The following is a 13,199-nucleotide window of genomic DNA, read 5'->3' as shown; positions in this document are numbered from 1 at the left end:
TTGAATCTTCGAACGGGAATTAGTCTCCGGCTGCAATGGCGAAGTCCCGTTCAAACGTGTGTTCGAATCTTCGAACGGGAATTAGTCTCCAGCTGCAATGGCGAAGTCCCGTTCAAACGTGTGTTCGAATCTTCGAATGGGAATTAGTCTCCGGCTGCAATGGCGAAGTCCCGTTCAAACGTGTGGTCGAATCTTCGAACGGGAATTAGTCTCCGTCTGCAATGGCGAAGTCCCGTTCAAACGTGTGTTCGAATCTTCGAACGGGAATTAGTCTCCGGCTGCAATGGCGAAGTCCCGTTCAAACGTGTGTTCGAATCTTCGAACGGGAATTAGTCTCCGGCTGCAATGGCGAAGTCCTGTTCAAACGTGTGTTCGAATCTTCGAACGGGAATTAGTCTCCGGCTGCAATGGCGAAGTCTCCGGCTGCAATGGCGAAGTCCCGTTCAAACGTGTGTTCGAATCTTCGAACGGGAATTAGTCTCCGGCTGCAATGGCGAAGTCCCGTTCAAACGTGTGTTCGAATCTTCGAACGGGAATTAGTCTCCGGCTGCAATGGCGAAGTCCCGTTCAAACGTGTGTTCGAATCTTCGAACGGGAATTAGTCTCCGGCTGCAATGGCGAAGTCCCGTTCAAACGTGTGTTCGAATCTTCGAACGGGAATTAGTCTCCGGCTGCAATGGCGAAGTCCCGTTCAAACGTGTGTTCGAATCTTCGAACGGGAATTAGTCTCCGGATGCAATGGCGAAGTCTCGTTCAAACGTGTGTTCGAATCTTCGAACGGGAATTAGTCTCCGGATGCAATGGCGAAGTCCCGTTCAAACGTGTGTTCGAATCTTCGAACGGGAATTATTCTCCGGCTGCAATGGCGAAGTCCCGTTCAAACGTGTGGTCGAATCTTCGAACGGGAATTAGTCTCCGGCTGCAATGGCGAAGTCCCGTTCAAACGTGTGTTCGAATCTTCGAACAGGAATTAGTCTCCGGCTGCAATGGCGAAGTCCCGTTCAAACGTGTGTTCGAATCTTCGAACGGGAATTAGTCTCCGGCTGCAATGGCGAAGTCCCGTTCGAATCTTCGAACGGGAATTAGTCTCCGGCTGCAGTGGCGAAGTCCCGTTCAAACGTGTGTTCGAATCTTCGAACGAGAATTAGTCTCCGGCTGCAATGGCGAAGTCCCGTTCAAACGTGTGTTCGAATCTTCGAACGGGAATTAGTCTCCGGCTGCAATGGCGAAGTCCCGTTCAAACGTGTGTTCGAATCTTCAAACGGGAATTAGTCTCCGGCTGCAATGGCGAAGTCCCGTTCAAACGTGTGTTCGAATCTTCGAACGGGAATTAGTCTCTAGCTGCAATGGCGAAGTCCCGTTCAAACGTGTGTTCGAATCTTCGAACGGGAATTAGTCTCCGGCTGCAATGGCGAAGTCCCGTTCAAACGTGTGTTCGAATCTTCGAACGGGAATTAGTCTCCGGCTGCAATGGCGAAGTCTCCGGCTGCAATGGCGAAGTCCCGTTCAAACGTGTGTTCGAATCTTCGAACGGGAATTAGTCTCCGGCTGCAATGGCAAAGTCCCGTTCAAACGTGTGTTCGAATCTTCGAACGGGAATTAGTCTCCGGCTGCAATGGCAAAGTCCCGTTCAAAGGTGTGTTCGAATCTTCGAACGGGAATTAGTCTCCGGCTGCAATGGCGAAGACCCGTTCAAACGTGTGTTCGAATCTCCGAACGGGAATTAGTCTCCGGCTGCAGTGGCGAAGTCCCGTTCAAACATGTGTTTGAATCTTCGAACGGGAATTAGTCTCCGGCTGCAATGGCGAAGTCCTGTTCAAACGTGTGTTCGAATATTCGAACGGGAATTAGTCTCCGGCTGCAATGGCGAAGTCCCGTTCAAACGTGTGTTCGAATCTCCGAACGGGAATTAGTCTCCGGCTGCAGTGGCGAAGTCCCGTTCAAACATGTGTTTGAATCTTCGAACGGGAATTAGTCTCCGGCTGCAGTGGCGAAGTCCCGTTCAAACGTGTGTTCGAATCTTCGAACGAGAATTAGTCTCCGGCTGCAATGGCGAAGTCCCGTTCAAACGTGTGTTCGAATCTTCGAACGGGAATTAGTCTCCGGCTGCAATGGCGAAGTCCCGTTCAAACGTGTGTTCGAATCTTCGAACGGGAATTAGTCTCCGGCTGCAATGGCGAAGTCCCGTTCAAACGTGTGTTCGAATCTTCGAACGGGAATTAGTCTCTAGCTGCAATGGCGAAGTCCCGTTCAAACGTGTGTTCGAATCTTCGAACGGGAATTAGTCTCCGGCTGCAATGGCGAAGTCCCGTTCAAACGTGTGTTCGAATCTTCGAACGGGAATTAGTCTCCGGCTGCAATGGCGAAGTCTCCGGCTGCAATGGCGAAGTCCCGTTCAAACGTGTGTTCGAATCTTCGAACGGGAATTAGTCTCCGGCTGCAATGGCAAAGTCCCGTTCAAACGTGTGTTCGAATCTTCGAACGGGAATTAGTCTCCGGCTGCAATGGCAAAGTCCCGTTCAAAGGTGTGTTCGAATCTTCGAACGGGAATTAGTCTCCGGCTGCAATGGCGAAGACCCGTTCAAACGTGTGTTCGAATCTTCGAACGGGAATTAGTCTCCGGCTGCAATGGCGAAGTCCCGTTCAAACGTGTGTTCGAATCTTCGAACGGGAATTAGTCTCAGGCTGCAATGGCGAAGTCCCGTTCAAACGTGTGTTCGAATCTTCGAACGGGAATTAGTCTCCGGATGCAATGGCGAAGTCTCGTTCAAACGTGTGTTCGAATCTTCGAACGGGAATTAGTCTCCGGATGCAATGGCGAAGTCCCGTTCAAACGTGTGTTCGAATCTTCGAACGGGAATTATTCTCCGGCTGCAATGGCGAAGTCCCGTTCAAACGTGTGGTCGAATCTTCGAACGGGAATTAGTCTCCGGCTGCAATGGCGAAGTCCCGTTCAAACGTGTGTTCGAATCTTCGAACGGGAATTAGTCTCCGGCTGCAATGGCGAAGTCCTGTTCAAACGTGTGTTCGAATATTCGAACGGGAATTAGTCTCCGGCTGCAATGGCGAAGTCCCGTTCAAACGTGTGTTCGAATCTCCGAACGGGAATTAGTCTCCGGCTGCAGTGGCGAAGTCCCGTTCAAACATGTGTTTGAATCTTCGAACGGGAATTAGTCTCCGGCTGCAGTGGCGAAGTCCCGTTCAAACGTGTGTTCGAATCTTCGAACGAGAATTAGTCTCCGGCTGCAATGGCGAAGTCCCGTTCAAACGTGTGTTCGAATCTTCGAACGGGAATTAGTCTCCGGCTGCAATGGCGAAGTCCCGTTCAAACGTGTGTTTGAATCTTCGAACGGGAATTAGTCTCCGGCTGCAATGGCGAAGTCCCGTTCAAACGTGTGTTCGAATCTTCGAACGGGAATTAGTCTCCAGCTGCAATGGCGAAGTCCCGTTCAAACGTGTGTTCGAATCTTCAAATGGGAATTAGTCTCCGGCTGCAATGGCGAAGTCCCGTTCAAACGTGTGGTCGAATCTTCGAACGGGAATTAGTCTCCGGCTGCAATGGCGAAGTCCCGTTCAAACGTGTGTTCGAATCTTCGAACGGGAATTAGTCTCCGGCTGCAATGGCGAAGTCCCGTTCAAACGTGTGTTCGAATCTTCGAACGGGAATTAGTCTCCGGCTGCAATGGCGAAGTCCCGTTCAAACGTGTGTTCGAATCTTCGAACGGGAATTAGTCTCCGGCTGCAATGGCGAAGTCCCGTTCAAACGTGTGTTCGAATCTTCGAACGGGAATTAGTCTCCGGATGCAATGGCGAAGTCTCGTTCAAACGTGTGTTCGAATCTTCGAACGGGAATTAGTCTCCGGATGCAATGGCGAAGTCCCGTTCAAACGTGTGTTCGAATCTTCGAACGGGAATTATTCTCCGGCTGCAATGGCGAAGTCCCGTTCAAACGTGTGGTCGAATCTTCGAACGGGAATTAGTCTCCGGCTGCAATGGCGAAGTCCCGTTCAAACGTGTGTTCGAATCTTCGAACAGGAATTAGTCTCCGGCTGCAATGGCGAAGTCCCGTTCAAACGTGTGTTCGAATCTTCGAACGGGAATTAGTCTCCGGCTGCAATGGCGAAGTCCCGTTCGAATCTTCGAACGGGAATTAGTCTCCGGCTGCAGTGGCGAAGTCCCGTTCAAACGTGTGTTCGAATCTTCGAACGAGAATTAGTCTCCGGCTGCAATGGCGAAGTCCCGTTCAAACGTGTGTTCGAATCTTCGAACGGGAATTAGTCTCCGGCTGCAATGGCGAAGTCCCGTTCAAACGTGTGTTCGAATCTTCAAACGGGAATTAGTCTCCGGCTGCAATGGCGAAGTCCCGTTCAAACGTGTGTTCGAATCTTCGAACGGGAATTAGTCTCTAGCTGCAATGGCGAAGTCCCGTTCAAACGTGTGTTCGAATCTTCGAACGGGAATTAGTCTCCGGCTGCAATGGCGAAGTCCCGTTCAAACGTGTGTTCGAATCTTCGAACGGGAATTAGTCTCCGGCTGCAATGGCGAAGTCTCCGGCTGCAATGGCGAAGTCCCGTTCAAACGTGTGTTCGAATCTTCGAACGGGAATTAGTCTCCGGCTGCAATGGCAAAGTCCCGTTCAAACGTGTGTTCGAATCTTCGAACGGGAATTAGTCTCCGGCTGCAATGGCAAAGTCCCGTTCAAAGGTGTGTTCGAATCTTCGAACGGGAATTAGTCTCCGGCTGCAATGGCGAAGACCCGTTCAAACGTGTGTTCGAATCTTCGAACGGGAATTAGTCTCCGGCTGCAATGGCGAAGTCCCGTTCAAACGTGTGTTCGAATCTTCGAACGGGAATTAGTCTCAGGCTGCAATGGCGAAGTCCCGTTCAAACGTGTGTTCGAATCTTCGAACGGGAATTAGTCTCCGGATGCAATGGCGAAGTCTCGTTCAAACGTGTGTTTGAATCTTCGAACGGGAATTAGTCTCCGGATGCAATGGCGAAGTCCCGTTCAAACGTGTGTTCGAATCTTCGAACGGGAATTAGTCTCCGGCTGCAATGGCGAAGTCCCGTTCAAACGTGTGTTCGAATCTTCGAACGGGAATTAGTCTCCGGCTGCAATGGCGAAGTCCTGTTCAAACGTGTGTTCGAATATTCGAACGGGAATTAGTCTCCGGCTGCAATGGCGAAGTCCCGTTCAAACGTGTGTTCGAATCTCCGAACGGGAATTAGTCTCCGGCTGCAGTGGCGAAGTCCCGTTCAAACATGTGTTTGAATCTTCGAACGGGAATTAGTCTCCGGCTGCAGTGGCGAAGTCCCGTTCAAACGTGTGTTCGAATCTTCGAACGAGAATTAGTCTCCGGCTGCAATGGCGAAGTCCCGTTCAAACGTGTGTTCGAATCTTCGAACGGGAATTAGTCTCCGGCTGCAATGGCGAAGTCCCGTTCAAACGTGTGTTCGAATCTTCGAACGGGAATTAGTCTCCGGCTGCAATGGCGAAGTCTCCGGCTGCAATGGCGAAGTCCCGTTCAAACGTGTGTTCGAATCTTCGAACGGGAATTAGTCTCCGGCTGCAATGGCAAAGTCCCGTTCAAACGTGTGTTCGAATCTTCGAACGGGAATTAGTCTCCGGCTGCAATGGCAAAGTCCCGTTCAAAGGTGTGTTCGAATCTTCGAACGGGAATTAGTCTCCGGCTGCAATGGCGAAGACCCGTTCAAACGTGTGTTCGAATCTTCGAACGGGAATTAGTCTCCGGCTGCAATGGCGAAGTCCCGTTCAAACGTGTGTTCGAATCTTCGAACGGGAATTAGTCTCAGGCTGCAATGGCGAAGTCCCGTTCAAACGTGTGTTCGAATCTTCGAACGGGAATTAGTCTCCGGATGCAATGGCGAAGTCTCGTTCAAACGTGTGTTTGAATCTTCGAACGGGAATTAGTCTCCGGATGCAATGGCGAAGTCCCGTTCAAACGTGTGTTCGAATCTTCGAACGGGAATTAGTCTCCGGCTGCAATGGCGAAGTCCCGTTCAAACGTGTGTTCGAATCTTCGAACGGGAATTAGTCTCCGGCTGCAATGGCGAAGTCCTGTTCAAACGTGTGTTCGAATATTCGAACGGGAATTAGTCTCCGGCTGCAATGGCGAAGTCCCGTTCAAACGTGTGTTCGAATCTCCGAACGGGAATTAGTCTCCGGCTGCAGTGGCGAAGTCCCGTTCAAACATGTGTTTGAATCTTCGAACGGGAATTAGTCTCCGGCTGCAGTGGCGAAGTCCCGTTCAAACGTGTGTTCGAATCTTCGAACGAGAATTAGTCTCCGGCTGCAATGGCGAAGTCCCGTTCAAACGTGTGTTCGAATCTTCGAACGGGAATTAGTCTCCGGCTGCAATGGCGAAGTCCCGTTCAAACGTGTGTTTGAATCTTCGAACGGGAATTAGTCTCCGGCTGCAATGGCGAAGTCCCGTTCAAACGTGTGTTCGAATCTTCGAACGGGAATTAGTCTCCAGCTGCAATGGCGAAGTCCCGTTCAAACGTGTGTTCGAATCTTCGAATGGGAATTAGTCTCCGGCTGCAATGGCGAAGTCCCGTTCAAACGTGTGGTCGAATCTTCGAACGGGAATTAGTCTCCGGCTGCAATGGCGAAGTCCCGTTCAAACGTGTGTTCGAATCTTCGAACGGGAATTAGTCTCCGGCTGCAATGGCGAAGTCCCGTTCAAACGTGTGTTCGAATCTTCGAATGGGAATTAGTCTCCGGCTGCAATGGCGAAGTCCTGTTCAAACGTGTGTTCGAATCTTCGAACGGGAATTAGTCTCCGGCTGCAATGGCGAAGTCTCCGGCTGCAATGGCGAAGTCCCGTTCAAACGTGTGTTCGAATCTTCGAACGGGAATTAGTCTCCGGCTGCAATGGCGAAGTCCCGTTCAAACGTGTGTTCGAATCTTCGAACGGGAATTAGTCTCCGGCTGCAATGGCGAAGTCCCGTTCAAACGTGTGTTCGAATCTTCGAACGGGAATTAGTCTCCGGCTGCAATGGCGAAGTCCCGTTCAAACGTGTGTTCGAATCTTCGAACGGGAATTAGTCTCCGGATGCAATGGCGAAGTCCCGTTCAAACGTGTGTTCGAATCTTCGAACGGGAATTATTCTCCGGCTGCAATGGCGAAGTCCCGTTCAAACGTGTGGTCGAATCTTCGAACGGGAATTAGTCTCCGGCTGCAATGGCGAAGTCCCGTTCAAACGTGTGTTCGAATCTTCGAACAGGAATTAGTCTCCGGCTGCAATGGCGAAGTCCCGTTCAAACGTGTGTTCGAATCTTCGAACGGGAATTAGTCTCCGGCTGCAATGGCGAAGTCCCGTTCGAATCTTCGAACGGGAATTAGTCTCCGGCTGCAATGGCGAAGTCCTGTTCAAACGTGTGTTCGAATATTCGAACGGGAATTAGTCTCCGGCTGCAATGGCGAAGTCCCGTTCAAATGTGTGTTCGAATCTCCGAACGGGAATTAGTCTCCGGCTGCAGTTGCGAAGTCCCGTACAAACATGTGTTTGAATCTTCGAACGGGAATTAGTCTCTGGCTGCAGTGGCGAAGTCCCGTTCAAACGTGTGTTCGAATCTTCGAACGAGAATTAATCTCCGGCTGCAATGGCGAAGTCCCGTTCAAACGTGTGTTCGAATCTTCGAACGGGAATTAGTCTCCGGCTGCAATGGCGAAGTCCCGTTCAAACGTGTGTTCAAATCTTCGAACGGGAATTAGTCTCCGGCTGCAATGGCGAAGTCCCGTTCAAAAGTGTGTTCGAATCTTCGAACGGGAATTAGTCTCCGGCTGCAATGGCGAAGTCCCGTTCAAACGTGCGTTTGAATCTTCGAACGGGAATTAGTCTCCAGCTGCAATGTCGAAGTCCCGTTCAAACGTGCGTTCGAATCTTCGAACGGGAATTAGTCTCCAGCTGCAATGTCGAAGTCCCGTTCAAACGTGTGTTCGAATCTTCGAACGGGAATTAGTCTCCGGCTGCAATGGCGAAGTCCCGTTCAAACGTGTGTTCGAATCTTCGAACAGGAATTAGTCGCCGGCTGCAATGGCGAAGTCCCATTCAAACGTGTGTTCGAATCTTCGAACGGGAATTAGTCTCCGGCTGCAATGGCGAAGTCCCGTTCAAACGTGTGTTCGAATCTTCGAACGGGAATTAGTCTCCGGCTGCAATGGCGAAGTCCCGTTCAAACGTGTGTTCGAATCTTCGAACGGGAATTAGTCTCAGGCTGCAATGGCGAAGTCCCGTTCAAACGTGTGTTCGAATCTTCGAACGGGAATTGGTCTCCGGCTGCAATGGCGGAGTCCCGTTCAAACATGTGGTCGAATCTTCGAACGGGAATTAGTCTCCGGCTGCAATGGCGAAGTCCCGTTCAAACGTGTGTTCGAATCTTCGAACGGGAATTAGTCTCTAGCTGCAATGGCGAAGTCCCGTTCAAACGTGTGTTCGAATCTTCGAACGGGAATTAGTCTCCGGCTGCAATGGCGAAGTCCTGTTCAAACGTGTGTTCGAATCTTCGAACGGGAATTAGTCTCCGGCTGCAATGGCGAAGTCCTGTTCAAACGTGTGTTCGAATCTTCGAACGGGAATTAGTCTCCGGCTGCAATGGCGAAGTGTCCGGCTGCAATGGCGAAGTCCCGTTCAAACGTGTGTTCGAATCTTCGAACGGGAATTAGTCTCCGGCTGCAATGGCGAAGTCCCGTTCAAACGTGTGTTCGAATCTTCGAACGGGAATTAGTCTCCGGCTGCAATGGCGAAGTCCCATTCAAACGTGTGTTCGAATCTTCGAACGGGAATTAGTCTCCGGCTGCAATGGCGAAGTCCCGTTCAAACGTGTGTTCGAATCTTCGAACGGGAATTAGTCTCCGGCTGCAATGGCGAAGTCCCGTTCAAAAGTGTGTTCGAATCTTCGAACGGGAATTAGTCTCCGGCTGCAATGGCGAAGTCCCGTTCAAACGTGCGTTTGAATCTTCGAACGGGAATTAGTCTCCAGCTGCAATGTCGAAGTCCCGTTCAAACGTGCGTTCGAATCTTCGAACGGGAATTAGTCTCCAGCTGCAATGTCGAAGTCCCGTTCAAACGTGTGTTCGAATCTTCGAACGGGAATTAGTCTCCGGCTGCAATGGCGAAGTCCCGTTCAAACGTGTGTTCGAATCTTCGAACAGGAATTAGTCTCCGGCTGCAATGGCGAAGTCCCATTCAAACGTGTGTTCGAATCTTCGAACTGGAATTAGTCTCCGGCTGCAATGGCGAAGTCCCGTTCAAACGTGTGTTCGAATCTTCGAACGGGAATTAGTCTCCGGCTGCAATGGCGAAGTCCCGTTCAAACGTGTGTTCGAATCTTCGAACGGGAATTAGTCTCAGGCTGCAATGGCGAAGTCCTGTTCAAACGTGTGTTCGAATCTTCGAACGGGAATTAGTCTCCGGCTGCAATGGCGAAGTCCCGTTCAAACATGTGGTCGAATCTTCGAACGGGAATTAGTCTCCGGCTGCAATGGCGAAGTCCCGTTCAAACGTGTGTTCGAATCTTCGAACGGGAATTAGTCTCTAGCTGCAATGGCGAAGTCCCGTTCAAACATGTGTTCGAATCTTCGAACGGGAATTAGTCTCCGGCTGCAATGGCGAAGTCCTGTTCAAACGTGTGTTCGAATCTTCGAACGGGAATTAGTCTCCGGCTGCAATGGCGAAGTCCTGTTCAAACGTGTGTTCGAATCTTCGAACGGGAATTAGTCTCCGGCAGCAATGGCGAAGTGTCCGGCTGCAATGGCGAAGTCCCGTTCAAACGTGTGTTCGAATCTTCGAACGGGAATTAGTCTCCGGCTGCAATGGCGAAGTCCCGTTCAAACGTGTGTTCGAATCTTCGAACGGGAATTAGTCTCCGGCTGCAATGGCGAAGTCCCATTCAAACGTGTGTTCGAATCTTCGAACGGGAATTAGTCTCCGGTTGCAATGGCGAAGTCTCCGGCTGCAATGGCGAAGTCCCGTTCAAACGTGTGTTCGAATCTTCGAACGGGAATTAGTCTCCGGCTGCAATGGCGAAGTCCCATTCAAACGTGTGTTCGAATCTTCGAACGGGAATTAGTCTCCGGCTGCAATGGCGAAGTCCCGTTCAAACGTGTGTTCGAATCTTCGAACGGGAATTAGTCTCCGGCTGCAATGGCGAAGTCCCGTTCAAAAGTGTGTTCGAATCTTCGAACGGGAATTAGTCTCCGGCTGCAATGGCGAAGTCCCGTTCAAACGTGCGTTTGAATCTTCGAACGGGAATTAGTCTCCAGCTGCAATGTCGAAGTCCCGTTCAAACGTGCGTTCGAATCTTCGAACGGGAATTAGTCTCCAGCTGCAATGTCGAAGTCCCGTTCAAACGTGTGTTCGAATCTTCGAACGGGAATTAGTCTCCGGCTGCAATGGCGAAGTCCCGTTCAAACGTGTGTTCGAATCTTCGAACAGGAATTAGTCTCCGGCTGCAATGGCGAAGTCCCATTCAAACGTGTGTTCGAATCTTCGAACTGGAATTAGTCTCCGGCTGCAATGGCGAAGTCCCGTTCAAACGTGTGTTCGAATCTTCGAACGGGAATTAGTCTCAGGCTGCAATGGCGAAGTCCCGTTCAAACGTGTGTTCGAATCTTCGAACGGGAATTATTCTCCGGCTGCAATGGCGAAGTCCCGTTCAAACATGTGGTCGAATCTTCGAACGGGAATTAGTCTCCGGCTGCAATGGCGAAGTCCCGTTCAAACGTGTGTTCGAATCTTCGAACGGGAATTAGTCTCTAGCTGCAATGGCGAAGTCCCGTTCAAACGTGTGTTCGAATCTTCGAACGGGAATTAGTCTCCGGCTGCAATGGCGAAGTCCTGTTCAAACGTGTGTTCGAATCTTCGAACGGGAATTAGTCTCCAGCTGCAATGTCGAAGTCCCGTTCAAACGTGTGTTCGAATCTTCGAACGGGAATTAGTCTCCGGCTGCAATGGCGAAGTCCCGTTCAAACGTGTGTTTGAATCTTCGAACAGGAATTAGTCTCCGGCTGCAATGGCGAAGTCCCATTCAAACGTGTGTTCGAATCTTTGAACGGGAATTAGTCTCCGGCTGCAATGGCGAAGTCCCGTTCAAACGTGTGTTCGAATCTTCGAACGGGAATTAGTCTCCGGCTGCAATGGCGAAGTCCCGTTCAAACGTGTGTTCGAATCTTCGAACGGGAATTAGTCTCAGGCTGCAATGGCGAAGTCCCGTTCAAACGTGTGTTCGAATCTTCGAACGGGAATTGGTCTCCGGCTGCAATGGCGAAGTCCCGTTCAAACATGTGGTCGAATCTTCGAACGGGAATTAGTCTCCGGCTGCAATGGCGAAGTCCCGTTCAAACGTGTGTTCGAATCTTCGAACGGGAATTAGTCTCTAGCTGCAATGGCGAAGTCCCGTTCAAACGTGTGTTCGAATCTTCGAACGGGAATTAGTCTCCGGCTGCAATGGCGAAGTCCTGTTCAAACGTGTGTTCGAATCTTCGAACGGGAATTAGTCTCCGGCTGCAATGGCGAAGTCCTGTTCAAACGTGTGTTCGAATCTTCGAACGGGAATTAGTCTCCGGCTGCAATGGCGAAGTGTCCGGCTGCAATGGCGAAGTCCCGTTCAAACGTGTGTTCGAATCTTCGAACGGGAATTAGTCTCCGGCTGCAATGGCGAAGGCCCGTTCAAACGTGTGTTCGAATCTTCGAACGGGAATTAGTCTCCGGCTGCAATGGCGAAGTCCCATTCAAACGTGTGTTCGAATTTTCGAACAGGAATTAGTCTCCGGCTGCAATGGCGAAGTCCCGTTCAAACGTGCGTTCGAATCTTCGAACGGGAATTAGTCTCCAGCTGCAATGTCGAAGTCCCGTTCAAACGTGCGTTCGAATCTTCGAACGGGAATTAGTCTCCGGCTGCAATGGCGAAGTCCCGTTCAAACGTGCGTTTGAATCTTCGAACGGGAATTAGTCTCCAGCTGCAATGTCGAAGTCCCGTTCAAACGTGCGTTCGAATCTTCGAACGGGAATTAGTCTCCAGCTGCAATGTCGAAGTCCCGTTCAAACGTGTGTTCGAATCTTCGAACGGGAATTAGTCTCCGGCTGCAATGGCGAAGTCCCGTTCAAACGTGTGTTCGAATCTTCGAACGGGAATTAGTCTCTAGCTGCAATGGCGAAGTCCCGTTCAAACGTGTGTTCGAATCTTCGAACGGGAATTAGTCTCCGGCTGCAATGGCGAAGTCCTGTTCAAACGTGTGTTCGAATCTTCGAACGGGAATTAGTCTCCAGCTGCAATGTCGAAGTCCCGTTCAAACGTGTGTTCGAATCTTCGAACGGGAATTAGTCTCCGGCTGCAATGGCGAAGTCCCGTTCAAACGTGTGTTCGAATCTTCGAACAGGAATTAGTCTCCGGCTGCAATGGCGAAGTCCCATTCAAACGTGTGTTCGAATCTTTGAACGGGAATTAGTCTCCGGCTGCAATGGCGAAGTCCCGTTCAAACGTGTGTTCGAATCTTCGAACGGGAATTAGTCTCCGGCTGCAATGGCGAAGTCCCGTTCAAACGTGTGTTCGAATCTTCGAACGGGAATTAGTCTCAGGCTGCAATGGCGAAGTCCCGTTCAAACGTGTGTTCGAATCTTCGAACGGGAATTGGTCTCCGGCTGCAATGGCGAAGTCCCGTTCAAACATGTGGTCGAATCTTCGAACGGGAATTAGTCTCCGGCTGCAATGGCGAAGTCCCGTTCAAACGTGTGTTCGAATCTTCGAACGGGAATTAGTCTCTAGCTGCAATGGCGAAGTCCCGTTCAAACGTGTGTTCGAATCTTCGAACGGGAATTAGTCTCCGGCTGCAATGGCGAAGTCCTGTTCAAACGTGTGTTCGAATCTTCGAACGGGAATTAGTCTCCGGCTGCAATGGCGAAGTCCTGTTCAAACGTGTGTTCGAATCTTCGAACGGGAATTAGTCTCCGGCTGCAATGGCGAAGTGTCCGGCTGCAATGGCGAAGTCCCGTTCAAACGTGTGTTCGAATCTTCGAACGGGAATTAGTCTCCGGCTGCAATGGCGAAGTCCCGTTCAAACGTGTGTTCGAATCTTCGAACGGGAATTAGTCTCCGGCTGCAATGGCGAAGTCCCATTCAAACGTGTGTTCGAATCTTCGAACGGGAATTAGTCTCCGGCTGCAATGGCGAAGTC

The sequence above is a fragment of the Pelobates fuscus genome, chromosome 6 (assembly GCF_036172605.1).
Source record: "Pelobates fuscus isolate aPelFus1 chromosome 6, aPelFus1.pri, whole genome shotgun sequence".
Lineage (NCBI taxonomy): Eukaryota > Metazoa > Chordata > Amphibia > Anura > Pelobatidae > Pelobates > Pelobates fuscus.
Note: the sequence above shows the minus strand (reverse complement) of the source record.